The 13,711-nt window shown below is 34.6% G+C and overlaps 1 protein-coding gene across 3 annotated transcripts in view; it reads left to right on the top strand.

Moving 5' to 3' along the window:
- Positions 1-13,711, top strand: part of LOC145296697 (trafficking protein particle complex subunit 13-like) — a 761,029-nt gene that overhangs the window by 423,853 nt on the left and 323,465 nt on the right. Inside the window, exon 1 of one of the 3 annotated variants that reach the window (XM_080142671.1) lies at positions 5,834-5,916. The exons of the other annotated variants lie outside the window; for them this stretch is intronic. The gene's annotated coding sequence lies outside the window, so the exon portion shown is untranslated. Of the gene's footprint in view, positions 1-5,833; positions 5,917-13,711 lie in introns of those variants that run through there. 3 annotated transcript variants of the gene reach the window in all.

Raw genomic sequence — 13,711 nt, 5'->3', positions numbered from 1 at the left:
GATGGGTCGACCACATAAGGGTTCATACTGGCATGCTGCTTCTGACTGCTGAAAGACTGGCCCAAAATCATTTTTTTTGCTAGCATGTAGCAAAGCTCTTTGGATTATGCGAATAAATAAATCGAGTACTTAGTGCTGAAAGTATACCTTGTCATCGCATACTAATTAAAACAGTATCAAGATATTGTTAGTATGGGAGATAAATATCTGCCAGAGAGATTCAAAGACACCATCAAGAAAACAATATGGAGAATTGCAAATTAAGCTTTAATGTGACTCGTATAAAGTCTGATCTTCTCAATGTAAACAGTGTATAGCTATGACTCACGACTGATAAAAACCAGTCTATGTAAGATAATGTTACGCCTTTTTTATATTCAAAATTGGCCAAATTCACTTGAAAACAAACTACCAATCAAGTGGCGACCCTGCCAAGGCAAAAATGAATACTCTGAACAGCTCCCCAGATATGGCAACAGTACTCCATTTTAGGACGTATTTGGCTTTTATATAGGTAGAGCATTGTGTCTGGAAAAGTAGAATGATGCAACCGTTTTTTTCCAGCAATGTCAGCAATAGATTTGATGTAAATCTTCCATTTCAGGTCAGGAGTAAAAATTATTGAAGCAGGGTGCTTCTCAAATTGAGAGTGATTCATTTCAATTGGAGGCAAGTGGGGATTAAAGCATTGGTGATGAAAAAGAGAGAAAAACTTGGTTTTGAATACATTAAAATTACTCGGCAATCTTTTCAAAGAATCATTCATTGTCAATTATTGCAACCTGTTCATACCATTATAGCTGAATCCTATTTTGATTTGGAACTGAATGGTGAAGACCTTTTCGTCAGCTGTGGGGAACAGAAAGGAGTCTATTCTGATGAAGTTTAACAAAAGGAAATTTACATGCTGATCTGCAATAATTGATGTTTACCTTGTTCTCTTTATAGATAACAAACTTGTTTAATCTTTAAAAGCAAATACAGACATTCAGATCTCATAAACTAACGTTGAAGATGTTTGGCTATTTACCAACCTTTGTTATTGAAATGAATAAATGTAATAGTTTTTATTCACTTATCGTTTATTATATTAACATCAAAACAGTTTATGCTTATTTAATTCTATGATACAACATATGATTTTGAAATATCATGTATATAATAATCTACAAATACTCCAAAATATGTGTAGTATTGGGAATCCCAGCTTAATTGCTATATAGGTAGTTTTAGAAATAGAAAGTTATATAAGTATATTTTCATTTCCCATCAACGAGTTGGCAGGGTCACAAAAGGTTAGGTTTGATAGGTATCAACCTAGAGAGAATGCACCGGAAGTTAGGGGTGACATGCATTGGAAATTAGGGGTGACATGGGAATTATGGTTGTAGCCTTCCGGTTGACGACCACATGGGCTGAGAGTGGTTTAGGCAGCAGAGGAATGCAGATCGGAGATTTCAGGTCTCTCCCGACAATCAGGGTTCGAGAAATAAAAGATTGAAGCTTCAAATCCATCTTGTTGTTTATCGATACATCTATCTGCAGTGACCACTTCCCAACGAGATGGCAGACCAGCGACCAGAAGATATCATCCGCTGGCCAAGGCAACCAGGTATGTACGCATTATACATGGCACATACACGTCTCGGAGACTTGCAAGGCAAGAAACGGTGTAAGAATAAGAACACACACCCACACACACATATAACAGTAAACTGCATGTAACATACGTAAAAGCATACGCACACACCTATATATGTAAGAACAGAGACTCTTAAAAGTACCCTTAGTAGTAAAAGTACCCGTAAAAGTAAAAAGAAACGATTAAATAATAGTAATAAATAAATAATAAACAGGACAAGTTTTACGTTAACACATGTTTTGGTATTCCTAATTTGCATATTTATTTTTTCTCCAATTTCTAATAAATTGATATTTTGTAATAGATATTTTTAATTTGTATTGCCATATATATATATATATATATATAGGGGAATTAAAAGAATAAGATCGATTCTTTGAGAGGAGATTTATTGGGATGATGCAAAGCTCAACAAATTGGTTTGGAGCTTATATAGAAATCAATAAAATAAGAAAACGACAATATAAAAATATAGACTAATGCATATAGATTTATTGTTTATTCAGTAAGGATGAAACATCAATTATACCTGTAATTGATGTATCATCGTTATTGAATAAATAAATAAATCTATATACATTAGTATATATTTTTATATTGCCATTTTCTTATTTCATTGATACTCATATATACACATACAGGGTGTCCACAAAGTCTGGCTACATTATGTAGCCAGACTTTGTGGAAGCATCCTATAGATTATGTAGCCAGACTTTGTGGGAACCCTGTATGTATGTATATATATATACATATACACACACACACACACACACACACACACACACACACACACACACACACACACACGTGTGTGTGTGTGTATATAATGGACTCTCCGTTCGACGCATGAGGGCCAAAAATTTGCTCTGTTTTACTCTGCGTTCAATGCTTGTGCCGCATGTGTGACATGAGGCCAGCTCTGCTCCCACAAACCAAGCCGCACGACTCACTGGATACAGGCTGGGAAGGTGCTGTTCCTACTCTTGCTCTATGAAGATTTGTTTGATTCGATAGCCGTGTGTCAATGTATGTGTTAATGCCCGCAAAACATTTTTCCCTCCACAATTTTCTATCCGCAGCATCTTCTTCAAAGGTTTTTGGGTTCAGGCCTGCGTGCTTAAGATTGTTTTCAGCTTATCCCTGTACCTCAGAAATGGACGACCCACATTTCGATTACCCGCTTTCAGTTGACTGTATGCTAGTTGCTTAGGAAGACGGTTTTCATCCATGCGAACAAGGTGACCAGCCTACCAAAGCTGAGACTTCATCAGGAAGGCTTCAATACTTAAAATATCGCACCTAGCAAACAATCCCGAGTTAGGGGCCTTGTCTTTCTATGTTAATCCACATATACTGTGAAGGCAATGCTTATGGAATGTATCTTCGAAACTCCGCGGATTAAGGACTATATATATATATATAGAGAGAGAGAGAGAGAGAGATATATATAGGGTGCCCACAAAGTCTGGCTACATAATCTAGAGGATGCTTCCACAAAGTCTGGCTACATAATGTAGACACCCTGTATATATATATATATATATATATATATGTATATAAGAGCAAACAGTTAATAAAACATGTTAAAAAAACACTTTGAAAAAGAGTTAAAAACATATTTAATCTGAAAAGGAAACACTTGATAAGTGGATAGTCCTTAATCTGCGGAGTTTCGAAGAAATACTTTCCTTCTCATCAAAGGGTAGGAATTAGCAAAATGCAGGATCGGATTTTGCATACAAAAGTATTTGATGAAACTGCAAGTAAATCAAAGATCTTACTTGATAAGAAAAAGTGAAGCAGAGGGTATATGATGAAGAAAAAGATGACTACACGCGAACGGACAGTCTGGCGAAAAGCAAATTATCCAATGATGGTAAAATCCAAAAATATAAAGCCTGTTTGTCATTAATTGAATTTCCATTCGCACAAGTAAAATCCAAGGAAATCACGTAATTGGAAGATGGTCCAAAATAATCCAAAAGGCCGAAATATATATATATAATATGTGTATGTATATATATATATATGTGTGTGTATATATATATATATATATATATATATATGTATGTATGTATATATATATATATATATATATATATATACAATAGTTTTATCTATAGTAAAACATCTTATGTTGCCGAAATGTTGAAAAAAGATGCTATGCTTTAAAATATTTATTTGCAAAAAATATTTTTAAAAATTTACATTTTAAACAAATTAGACACAAGGCCACCAAAAGTGGAAGCATGTCAGTTAAACCATCCTTGGTTTAAAGTCATAAAAATATATATCCTACTCTTAACTAGAATCATCCGATTTACCATAATACCACATTTACTTTAGGGGCTGTCCTATTTAAGATATCATGAAATTTATTTAAAAATTTTCTTTTTAAATAATTTTTATGTATAAGACGGGGAGGTGGGGAATGATCATACATTCAGTTAATAAGACCGTCACAACTCTTTATGAATAATAAACCACTCACTGTTTTCCGGTTTGTTCTGAACTGAAAACAAGCAGATCTTTATATGTACTAGCATATCACTTCTTATCAAGGCTCAAAAGCCATTTGAGGATGAGTGTTAATGAGTGTCAGATAGATGTTAGACAACACTGTGAGGATTGGTCATGACGGCAGAAACTGAGCAAAACCTGAATATCAAGAAGGATGGCTCAACAAAACCTTGTTAACATTGGACTTGAAAACGACCCTGTTGTAATTGAGAAGCAGGCCTGTAATAATGTATCCCACAGAAGGGTAGTTCTTGGAAAGAAACTTTCTCATTCATATTCAGACACACAGAGAAAGACAGGAAACATGTGAATGTTTGACAGGAGAAGAATTATAGATTGAAGTTCAGTTGAGCAACTCCATGAAAATAACAATAGAGTAGAGAAAGACTAGCAACCTCTCTGCTGTGAGAAAAAAACTGTAAGGAAGAGAGCATCTCCCATTAGATTTCAAAGACGCCTTTGCACTCTGTCAAGGCAGGAAATAATGCTTTGAGCAGCACATCACAGATGTAGGAACAGTATTCCATCTCACGGTTTACTTGACTCTTGAATGGATAGAGGATTGTGTGTCACTAGTAAGATAACTTCTGAAGCAATAGAATGATAAGGCTGGATGCAGAAGTACAGAAACAGGCAACATCACCAGAGTATTACCAAGGGCGATGGCGGGGGGGGGACATAAATTTTGTTCAAAGTCAGCTCAATGGTTGAATCACATTTTCTTGCTTATGAATTAACTCCTCTTATCTTAGTCACATACAAAACACACACCGATTATGATTTGTATCCCTTCCAACCTTATGAAAACAAAATTATTGCCATTTCTTCTGGTAAAAAAAATACTACTTTAGCAATGTGTATTCCTATTTCTTTTTTTCTTTTTTTTTGTGATCCAATCATGTTTTTAATTGCATACAAATAGACAAACCCTCAAACCACCATAACCTTTAAGATTATATCTTATCAAACTTGGACATTTTTTTTTTTTATCTAACTATGAAATCTACACGCAATTTCGAATGCAATCCGTTGTTTAATCCACGATGGTATCTTGTTCTTGTTCCATCAGCCATGACTGGGTAGTTGTCTTAAGTAATTCGAAATTCTCTTTTTAGTGTCGCCTGTACTGAAGATTGAACCTTTAACTGAAATTTACCAGTACTTTATCCACTATGCCAAGGGCTTTTGCAGACAATTCTAATAAGTATTTTGGGTGACACTCAAAATAAAATTTCAATTACTTAGGACTTCTACCCAGTCATGGCTGATTAAATGAGAGCACGCTACTCCCGTGGATTAAATAAAGATTTTTGTCTGAAATTCCATGTAGATTCTTAAGTTTTATAGAAAGGTTCCTGATTGCCGAATTCAACAAAGATTCCCTGTGTTCAACAAAATACACCTGAAGTTCAGAAATTACATTATCCAAAACGAATAACATTTAAGATGAGAATAGTACAACCCTCATCTCAAAAATTCAGAAACATAAATTTAATGTAGTTTTTTTTTTTTTTTTTTTTTTTTTTTTTTTTTTTGCATATTTAAAGTTTGTCCATATTTTGGTACACCATGTTCTAGATGCCAATGGTTTCCAAGAGTTTTTGATTGAAAATACATATTTTGCTTGCTATTGCCTTCCTCACTAAATTTTCTTTTTTCCTTCTCTTGCAGGTAAGCAAACAATAGATCTTCGTTGATACTACCCGACTGGAAACACGGGTCTTTTGTAATCCTGCCAATCGACAATGTTTGAGGTTTGTTATATTTTAGCAATATTTAAAGTGTAAGTTGTTTTCAGAATGGTTTAAAGCTTGCCAAACATCATTGCATACAACAGCTATTCAGATGCAATGTTAGTAATTATATCTAACAGAAAATGAAGCAAGAAGAGAAAAACAAAAACACAACTTTACAACAAGAATGTTTTTTTTATAATTCTGTTAAGGGTAATACTAACTCCTTCTGTACTAAATATGCACTGTTAGCAAACAATTTCTGTGCACATGGGTGCATATGTGTTATGTGTATAATCTTTATTTATATAAAGTTATGCATTTGTATATGTTTGTATGTACAGGATACACTCCTAAACTAACTACCCAATCATTATGAATTTTGGAGTGCAGTATAAGCGGTTCAAATGTGGGCTATATTTAGTTTTATGAAAAAGGGAATGGAATTCCCTTGTGAAAATTTTAATACCACCATTTTGTGGGGAAATTTTAACAATAGGTATTAGACATCAATTGATAAATATTTTGTAAATCTAAATTTCTTTTGAAGTTTGTTTTTTAGGGGTTATAATATGAGTACAACTTCCCATTTGAAAATTTAAATATTTCAGATTTGTATTAAATTGGATCCACAGTCATTGCACATCAATTAAGCAAGTTTCCTTTAATTTCAATTTCTTAAGAAATCATTGTAACTTAAAAAAATGTATCCTAGGGTCACCGTATCCTGGGGTTCTACTCTGTGTGTGTGTGTGTGTGTGTGTGTGTGTGTGTGTGTGTGTGTGTGTATATATATATATATATACTAACAGGGAGACCCAACGTTGCCTGCGATTGAATGATGATCAACAAATGTTTTACACTTCCATATTTTTGTCATCGAAATTAGTGAAATTGCCCATTTTTCAATCAAATCAATTTGGGGGGGGTACGAATTGTTTCATGAACAATGGAATTGGCTATTTAGAGAGTTCAGATTTTTTCTAGTGTATTATAATTGTAGTACTCACGGTGAATACACAATTTCCCACAACTACATGTAAAAATAGCAACTTGTCTCCAATTAATCGCATGCAATCAATCTTTAGAAATGATACTCTTTTGGTGTAATAGTAAAATACATCCAGACTAACATATTTACCATTGTGGCATTGACTAATTGTTAGTATAAAACCTGGAGACCAATTTAAGAACGTTTTTCTTTTTTACTAATGGAATCTTCATTTATCGAGGATAAGGATTGAGATGATATCATTGTCCGGAACATTATGGGAGTACTAACATTGATTAATAGTAAGAACTGCATTCGATTGCTCATGAAGCAATTCATAACAAGAATTTGTTTATATTAGATTTGAAGCTAAACAAGTTGTAATCAGCAAGGAGTCAGTTCTGTGATAATGTGTTCTACAGGTGGGAAACCCTTGCAAAGAAGCTCTGTTCATGGAAATTCTGCCTGACATGCACAGAGGAAGAAAGGAAAGAATTTTTTTTTGTTGTGGTAGAAAGACAAGTTCATGCTGTGTCTTATGAGAAGGCCATGAGGCGTTCAAAACCAGCTTCCAAATCTAGCAGGAGGTGTTTTTTTTCTCCTCCTCCTTGTAAACTCTTTCTCACAAAAGGGATATTGTGAGACTATCTCTGGTCTATCATTATTTTTATGGCAAGTGCTCAATTGAGCTTCAATCTATGGTTCCCTTTTCTTGTAAAACATTCACAACAAACACTCGACTAGCTACAACCACCGTCAACAATTTTACCCACTCTCTATCTGTGCTCAAATCTAAACATAAATTCTTGTCATAAATGTTGCCATAAGTAATCAAATGCAGTTCATGATTTTGATCAATGTTAGTACTTCTATAATATTCCTCATCTCTCTTTATGCTGACAATCATTTAGTACCATTAACTTTTATCTATGAGAGGCTCTTGACCTTTATAAGTAGTGACCCAATTTTTAAAAAAAGGGGCAGAATTTTTAATAAGAGTGAATACTGTGATCAGTAAAAAAAAAAATGGTTGGAAACGGAACCTGCTTGATAGTTTCACACCTTTGTTCATATTATCAGTTGTGTTAATTTTTTTTTTTTTTACTCACATTCATTCCTAACAAGGCATATAGCCACTTGGATATAAAGGGTTACTATTTGGGACCATGTCTAGGAAAGATTAACAAGATGTTGGTTTACGTTACATTTAAACTTCTGCATATCAGTACGGCCAGGGAAGCAGGTAGCAGGAAGGGAATTCCAAAGTCTAGCTGTCCGAGGGAAGAAACTATTAGAGTAGAAAGCTTTCTGGTATTTAGGGACCTCAAGAGTGAAGGGGTGTGATTTTGTTGCAATGCAAGTTTGTCGGGAATGTGGATATGTACATCAAGGTGGCACAAGTGCAACTTGTTCATCAGAGCACATTCCATTAAAATATTTGTAAAACAAGGCACAGAGATACAACATTGTGGTGATGGGACATGGTTTGGAGCTTAGTTGACAAAGTGGGACCTATTAGATTAAAGACTTTTTCGGACCCTATCCCAAAAGGGAAGACTAGTGGTAGATGCACCAGCCCAGATGTGGCAACAATACTCCATACATGGGCGAATGGTGGCTTTGTAGCAGTACAGGATATTCTCAGGTGTGAATAGTCTTCTAGCTCGATAGAGGGAACCCATTTTTGTAACAGCCTTCACAATGTCCTCAATGTATTTGTTCAAGTTCATATTGCCTGTGAATGTTAGGCCGAGAAGTTTGAAAGAAGAATTCTCAAGTATTTGTCATGGTGGTTGTTTAATGGTTATCAGATGACTTAAAAGATTTAGAAGCAAATTGACTCTGGTGATGGAAAGTAGTTGTATTTTTTTTTAACTAAACATTACAAACGGACTTCAAATAACTTAGATCTAATTACATAACGGCCACCTCACCATAAACTTAAATTACCTTTTAGAGCCTGATCAATACTCTTTCAACCCCCCTTTTTTTTTTTTTTTTTTTTTTTTTTTTTTAAATAATTTTGTGTTTTCTCTAATTTTTTAATAGATCTATAGATTGCTTGGAGAAAAAGGATTTTATTTTTTTAAATTTTATCAATTGCTTTTTTTATTTTTTTTAATATGGTGTTTCCTGGGGGCAACGCCCCAGAAAAATTTTCCAGTGTAACCATTCATACTCTTTATCTCCTCTCTTCAAAATAGCAGCATTCCCACTCAGTTCAAAGACAAATTAAATTGTTGGTTGCTGGAACAAGAAAAGTCCATCCCCATCGATAAAATAAAGGGTTCTGTTCAAAATTCTATATAGACTTCAGAGTTCAATTTGAGGCTTCCAGAATTTGACGCGATGCACCTGAAAATAGTTGGAGTTTACATCAACCAAAGTGTTATGAGAATAACATCGAAAATGTGAACAGTGAATAATGCTGAAATTACATTTTCTGACATAAAACATTTAGAATTTGAACAGAAACTTGTTAAAAAAATATATCAATTTTTTAGGGCTGGAATTGAAAAATTAGAATTTTATATTGGATTTTTACTTTTTGTACCCATTAAACATTTCGGGTTTGTGTTACAATCGACAGAAATACAAAAAAGTTGTCAAAATCAAATATATAATAAATAAATGTTATCAAAGGCAAGATAAGTTACTTTTCTACCCAACTGAATAAGTTTTTAGTGTTTTTATTCAATGTAAAATGTTTATTCGGTTCGAAAAATAAGTAATATTGAGTGCTACCAGAGAACAAGAAAAAATGGCTGCAATGTCTCTTTGCATTTTTGAAGTCTCGATAATCACTTTAAAATAAGAAATAAAACAAAATGGTGGTAGAAGCCTACCCAATAAATGTCACAATAACATTTATTGGGTTCGTTTCCACCACCAGTTTGTTTTATTTCTTATTTCAAAGATTTTGTCAAGATATTGCAGCTATTTTTTCTTGTTCTTCAGTAACATTCAATATTATTTATTTTTCAAACTGAATAAATATTTTACAGTAATAAAAACACTAAAAACTTATCCAGTTAGGTAGAAAAGTAACTTATTTTGCCTTTGATAACATTTGTTATATATTTGTTTTTTGACAACTTTTTCATACCTCTGTGCATTGTAATACAAAGCCAACATCCCATATTAATGTTAAACTGTCATTTATCCAGTAAAAATTAGAATTCTCTCTCTTTCAAGAAATCAACCTCATAAAATTTAAAATTGATTTTCCTTTCTTTATGGATACCATTTGAGTATAGGAAGAAGCCAGTTCTAGTGTAATTGCAAGTGTTGGAGTGGATAGAGTAAGTTCAGAGAAGTTCTGCCATTACTAACCAGCTGAGCATTACCATTGTAAAATAATGGAAGAGTTCATTAGACATGAGTGTGCAGTATGCCGATATATGAATGTGAAATCTAATCAGTGAAGGTTAAAGACATGTGTTGCATGGGAAGAAATGATATGAGAATGATGCAATGGATTTATAATGTGAGTGTTAAAGACAGGCTTAGATCTGATGACCTCAGAGGAAGATTAAATCTGAATAGTATAGGGAAGTGTCGAACAGGAAGCTTTGATGGTAGCCAAGTTGAAAGATAAATGACAGTTCTTGGCATAATAGATGTAGAATAGTTGAAAGTAATAGGGTCAGTTAGCAGGGTTGGGCCAAAGAAAACCTGGCAGGAAGTGATAAGGATGGAGTTGAGAGAAAGGAGGATAAAGACCTGGCCAGATAGTTTTGTTTGAAAGTCAATTTCTAAAAGCACTGCCAGTCTGTAAAACTGATATTAAACCAAATATGATGAGAATGAACCACCATTGTATGATTTGTATCATTAGGATTACTGTTGCCATTTTGAAAGTTATTCTTACAATGTTTCAGCCGATATAATCTTTGATCTTCAGGCATGTCTGGTCGAACCTAAGAATCTTTATGCAATTTTGAAAGGAATCATTTATTTAATCCATGGGATTAGTTTTCTTTCGTTCCTTTGGCTGTGACTGGGTAGAAATTCTAATAATGTGTAATTGTCTTATTATCGTCTGTATTGAGAATCAGACTTTCAACCTCCAGAGGACCGTCACTTTAGAACTGATTATAACGATAGAGCAGAGATAGTCTCACAACATCCTTTCTGTGGGAAAGAGGTTGCAGGGAAGAGAAAAGGGCATCACCTACTAGGTTGTAAAGCAGATCAGTTTCCAATGTTTGATCTTCTCTTTGAGTATCAGTTTTCATGTATTGTTGCAGAAAAATTTACTGATGGATTCTTGACAAATAATGTACATTCATCATTGACTATTTAATATCAATTCTAAGCAAAGAAGAGAAACATTAGATTTAAAAGAGTGGCATTTTTTTTTTTTTTTCTTTGGTTTACACATTTGCAGGCGTCATATTTAGCTTTCGTATTCCTTACTTTGCTTTGAAAGTGCTTTTGTCGTCACAACTGAATCTGCTTCTACTTGTTTGAATGCATTGCAGAGAATTCTGCATTTTCTCCAAAACAAAAGGAAAACCAAATTCCTCAGACCAAATTTTCTCTTAGAACTGAAACTGCTGCCAAACCAATTTCTGTGAGGTGTGGTTCCAATGAAAGATAAGTGGAATGTTGATTGTAACCCACTTCAGTGACAATGCAGCTCGTAACTAAACAGGAGGCTCAAGACCCTTTGCTAGATTCTTATTCTGATTTACTCGTGAGATCTTTTCTAATTTTCTTTTTTAAATATATACAGGGTGGAACGATAAAGTTGTCGCCCTAAAGAAAACAGCACTGCAGCTTTATTTTAAAACTTTTATTGAAAACATCGATTCAGGTAACTTGATTATGTAGTAGAGCTGACTTCTATTCAACGTAGCTGCTTTCATCTCGGTAGGGGGTCTGTAACTGGGAGCATACCTTTTCCACAAACGCCGGTGGGAGCTTGGCGAATACTCAGCAGATGGTGGTGATCAAGCTGGCTTTGGTGTTGTGGGAAATCATGTTGGTGATATTCTCGACGTATGACTAAACAAAATAGTCCAGCGTGTTCAAGGGAAGAGGAGAGACCAGTGAGAGAAAGGTACAAAGTTGTAGCAATCTTTCTGAAGCCAAACCTGGGTCTCTTTAGACGTGTGGACTGGCGCTAAGTCCTGCTGTCACACCCAAGGTCTGCCAGTGGCCACCTAATTGCACTAGGGAATCACCACACTCTTTAGCACATCTAGGTACACTTTGGTGTTGAATTTCAAGCCGACTTTGAAGATGTGACGTGGCATGATCTGACCTTCACTTGAAGACCATAACCGTGGCTGGAAACTTTTTCTGGGCACATCCCTGTTATTCGTGGCAGTTCAGCGATGCATTTTGAGGGTGCTGGCAATGTTTCTGTTGTCATAACTTGGATTGATAGAGAGCATGAGTTGTACAGTGACGCATCTCCAATCTTGCTTGTTGAACATTGTGTCACTTTCAGACATGATAGAAGGCTTCTATTGTTCTTGAGATTTGTACACAACTGGCCAATTAGTAGACGGTCTGCGACAAGAAAATTGGTTTTCATAAAACAGAAATGGAATCTTTTCTCGGATGACAATTTTATCGTTCCACCCTGTATTTGCTTAGAACCGCACCGACTTGTCAAATAAACAAAAAGTCCAATTATGATCTGCATAATAATGTGCTATGATATTTTGTAATAATTATTGAAAAAGGTCGAAAATCTGAGGAGACTTAGTGTTACTCAGACTCCAGAGAACACCACTGGTTATTATCAATAAGTAATCACTGATGATCACTTGTCTGAGAACTTCTAGTAAGTAATAATAATAATATGAGTGCTAGGAACAGTTTAAAAAAAAAAAAAAAATCTGGAAAAAAAAGACTAGGAGAAATTGGAATCAAAGGAAGGATAAACTACATAGAAATTCTCTACACTGATTACACTATGCTAATGAAATATCAAGAAAAATCCTAGAGTGCAGAAACCAACCCACATTATCATCTTCCACACATTAAAAAAAAAAGAAACGAGATCATTCTATCATAATGATGGTGATTGATTGATTTAATATCACCAAGATAAAAAAAAAAATGACTTTATCCATTTTAAAATCAATTGTTTCAAAATTGAATTTTATCATCACCGTGATGATTGGTATGATGGTGGAAACTGGGCAGGATTTGATCATTTAAGGGGATGGCTCAACAAAATATTTTTCTTCCATTGGACTTGAAAACGACTATGTTGTAATCAGCTGAGGAGCAGCTTTTTAGAGAGAGAAGTAATTATTGGGGAAAAACCCCCAACTTTTCTCATGGAAGTTTGATTTTGTTTTACGTGCACAGACGGAGAAAGGAAAATTAACGAGCTTTTGTTGTGAATGTTTTACAGGTGATGGGGTGCATAGGTTGAAGCTCAGTCGAGCACCTACCATTATAAAAAATAATATAGCAAAGAAAGACTATGAAACTCTCTTCTGTGAGAAAGTGATTGTAGAGAAGAAGACATCACTCACTAGATTTCGAAGTTGGTTTTGTATTTTGTCAAGGCAGGAAAGGGTGCTATGGGTGGCACCTTCCCAGATGTGGCAACAATACTCCATCTTAGGACATATTTGACTCGAGTAACGTAATGCATCAAACTTGAGAGATCTTCTGGACCAGTAGAATGATCCAATCATTTTTCCATCAACCTTATCATTGGATTTTTATGCAAGTCTTCCATTTTAAATGTGAAATGAAGGTCAGTCCCAAAAGCTTATCAAAGCAGAATGCTTTCTCAAGAAGAGAGCCATTCATTTTAATTGACAAAGCGAGAATTAGAATTAGAGCATTGATGGT

Source organism: Euprymna scolopes, chromosome 17, assembly GCF_053919585.1.
Source record: "Euprymna scolopes isolate OS-2025 chromosome 17, ASM5391958v1, whole genome shotgun sequence".
NCBI classification, from domain to species: domain Eukaryota; kingdom Metazoa; phylum Mollusca; class Cephalopoda; order Sepiida; family Sepiolidae; genus Euprymna; species Euprymna scolopes.
The sequence above is the reverse complement of the archived record's forward strand: the minus strand, read 5'-3'. Positions and strand labels throughout refer to the sequence as shown.